Consider the following 3,261-nt stretch of genomic DNA (forward strand, 5'->3'; position numbering starts at 1 on the left):
TTACAATGAAAATCGATGGCAAAAGCCAATAACCCGAAAAATGAATGGTCAACATGTTAATGTTGTTGTTGTTGTTGTTATTTGGGCGACAACTACAACAACAACTGTCAAGTTAAGTTGAATAATCAAATCAGTTCATTTTATTTATTTTTTTTTTAATTTTTATTTTGCATAGGCTTTTGTTTTGTTTTGTTTTTTTTTATTTATAATTTTTCACATCCGAATATTAACTAGGTCAACGCAAAAAATCAATCATGAATCACCACGACAATGATGATGTTTACCAAGTTAACCACCACCATCATCATCAACAGTCAACATGAATGACATGGGAAACTATTTTCTGTTGTCACCGGATATCAATATGTGTGATGATGTTCGGTAAAAAAAAAATCATTCTAATTCAATCGATCAATGATCAATTTGTTATGAAGAAACAACCACATTGATAATTACACGATTTTTTTTCGCTTTGAAAATCGAATCCAATCAAATTAGCAAACAAACAAACGAACAAACAAACAAAAAAAAACAAATAAATCAAATTCAGGCGACAAATCAAGGTCCGATGACGAACAAATGGGGAGTGGTAAACAAGAAATTAGGAAATTTTTTCTTTCAGTTAACAGCAGTTTTTTGTTGCCTCAAGCTTTAAATGCTTCCGTACACACATTAGTAAGTAATAAGTAGATTATTATAAATCTTGCTAGAGTGATAATAATTGATTGATATCGATTTGCAATTTGTCGATCAACCATCATCGATGGCCATTCAATCGATCGATTGCATGCCAAATATCATATTACAATTATATACTTATCACACACACACACATACACAAACATAGGGGATCAACATTTTTTTTCAATGTTTCGAAACATTTTTATTCGAAGATTGTTCAATGTATGTTAATTGGAGTGAAAATGAATTTTCTTTCCGGTAACAAAAAAAAATTTTGAAAATTTCCAGTTTGTAGTCAAAGAAACTAGATGGCGTTAGTTATGTTGAAAAGTCATTTTTTTTGCAAAAAAATAAAGGTTAAAGACTTTTTGTGTGATTATAGCCAAACAATTGACATTGACATTCGAATGATGATGATGATCATCCATAACGATATAGCAAAAAAAAATAAAAAAAATTGGTCATAGTTATTTATTATACACGTGCAACAATAAAAACACGCGATGATCATCGATGATGATGATGATGATGATTGACAATTGTATCTGACTAATTGAATACTCCACCTTCTACCACCATTCATTCATTCATTTATTGACTATTGTCATTGTAATCACAAAACAACAGATTGTGTGTGTGTGTTTGGCACGCGTCATTCACGTTCAAAATTTCAAATGAAAGTTATCGACGAACAAATAAAAGAACAACAACAGAAAAAAAAATCATCATCATCATGATTATTGTCGATTGGGTTATATCGAATAGCATCGTAAGTAAAAAAAAAGCGAGTCGATCGGTTTTTCTTTTATTTTCTTCTTTTTTTTTATCTCATTTCTACCTGCCTGTCTATTTTTTTCTACCATCAAAATATACACCATCGTTTGACGGTTGATTGCTCACACAAAGCATATGGTGTACGCGCGCGTTTACGATACACGAACGCCACGAACGTTTTGTTTGTCAAAATTTTATTCAATTCAAAATTCATGATTTTGGCCATTTTTGGATTCGAACATACAAACACACACAAAAAAAAAACATTCGATCGAATATTTTTATTGTGAAAAAAAAGAACATGAATGCCAAGACAGGTTGGTTTGTTTGTTTGTTTGTTTGGCATCTAAACCAAGAGTAAAAACCTCAAATAATTTGAATATAATTCCTACCCTATATATCATTATTTTGAAATTCAATTGATTTTCAATTGGTTGGGTGTTATTCAAGATCAATGCTGATGATGATCGATCCATTGAATAACGGTTAGATTGTTGTTGATGTGATGTGATGTGATGATGATGGTAATTTATTTATCTTTGTTTGTTTTGTCTTTACAGATATATACGAAAAACTTGGGCGAGTCATTTTTTAAAATGTAACAAATACGAGATATGCAAATCACCAACAACAACACACACACCCACATCCATCGAATTTTGTAACAACAACAACAAAAACTACCGTTATTACGTGTACATCAATTCATTGTTGTGATCGATAAATAGCAACAAGAACAACAGTTGAACCAAAAAAAAAAAAAAACTAGACAAGACCAAGGCCCTAGTCTAGTAGTGTTCAAATTCAATGTTGATGATGATGCTTGACTAACCTTGCCTAATAATTACAAAAAAAAACAAAACAAAACCAAAGGGACCCTATGGCGATCTTCATCAAGTCATTGGATCATAGACACTGACATCCATCATCATCATCATCATTGGATGATGATGATGTTCCAAATGTCCAAAAAAAACAGAGATAATTATTCGTTTGAAAAATTTTTTTTTCCTAATTTCGTTGTCTAAAATTGATATACGTGACATACATATTCATACATATAGGTGAAAGCACCAAAAAAAAAAAAAAAAAAAAACAAAAACAAAAAGCTACTGTGTGTTTGATGGACCATAATGATAATTACAACACACACACACAAGGATCTATTACTGACTAGAAAAAAATCTCGGATATTCCCATGACAACCATCATCATCATCATCATTTTTTTTTTTTGCTACTTGTTGCTAGTTTTGTTCAATTGTGTTGACTATATATGCACCTTATTGGTGTGGATGAATGTAAATTTAGCAAAGAATCCATGAGAATGGAATCCAAAAAAAAAAAACAAAGACAGACTTTTATATGTCAAACATTGCGTTATCTGAATTTTAGCTTTTTTTCAAACAAAAAAAAAAATTTTTTTTTGGTGGTTGATAATGGTGTGGATGAATGTAAATTTTTTTTTTTTTTAATTAATTAGCTTATTATTATCAAACAGCAACAAAAACCAAACGGTTTTTCTCTCTCTTTTGACTAATTTTTTTTTCTGTTACCAAAAGATAATCGAAACAGACACACAGACACTGAACATTGATGATGGATGATGATGATTTTTAATTCTGAATACAATCATCAATTGGGTTATAATTCGTTTTTTGTTCTGTTGTTGTTGTTGTTGTTGCTCAAATAAAATAATAATAATCCTGGCTAATTCGGTTTACCATTTGTTTGTTTGTATCGCATCGTTGGTTCCAACAGCAACAACAACAACAACAGTGGCTGTATAGTAAGAAGAGGGAAAATG

At 30.6% G+C, this 3,261-nt stretch overlaps 1 long non-coding RNA gene across 1 annotated transcript; it reads left to right on the forward strand.

The window, feature by feature from the left end:
* Positions 1-1,316: 1,316 nt before the first annotated feature.
* Positions 1,317-2,657, forward strand: LOC124496631 (uncharacterized). Its single transcript, XR_006959375.2, has 3 exons — positions 1,317-1,450; positions 1,588-1,940; positions 2,016-2,657. It is a non-coding gene; the product is annotated as an uncharacterized LOC124496631 (long non-coding RNA).
* Positions 2,658-3,261: the final 604 nt, after the last annotated feature.

Source organism: Dermatophagoides farinae, chromosome 7 (genome assembly GCF_024713945.1).
Source record: "Dermatophagoides farinae isolate YC_2012a chromosome 7, ASM2471394v1, whole genome shotgun sequence".
In the NCBI taxonomy this organism is placed as follows: domain Eukaryota; kingdom Metazoa; phylum Arthropoda; class Arachnida; order Sarcoptiformes; family Pyroglyphidae; genus Dermatophagoides; species Dermatophagoides farinae.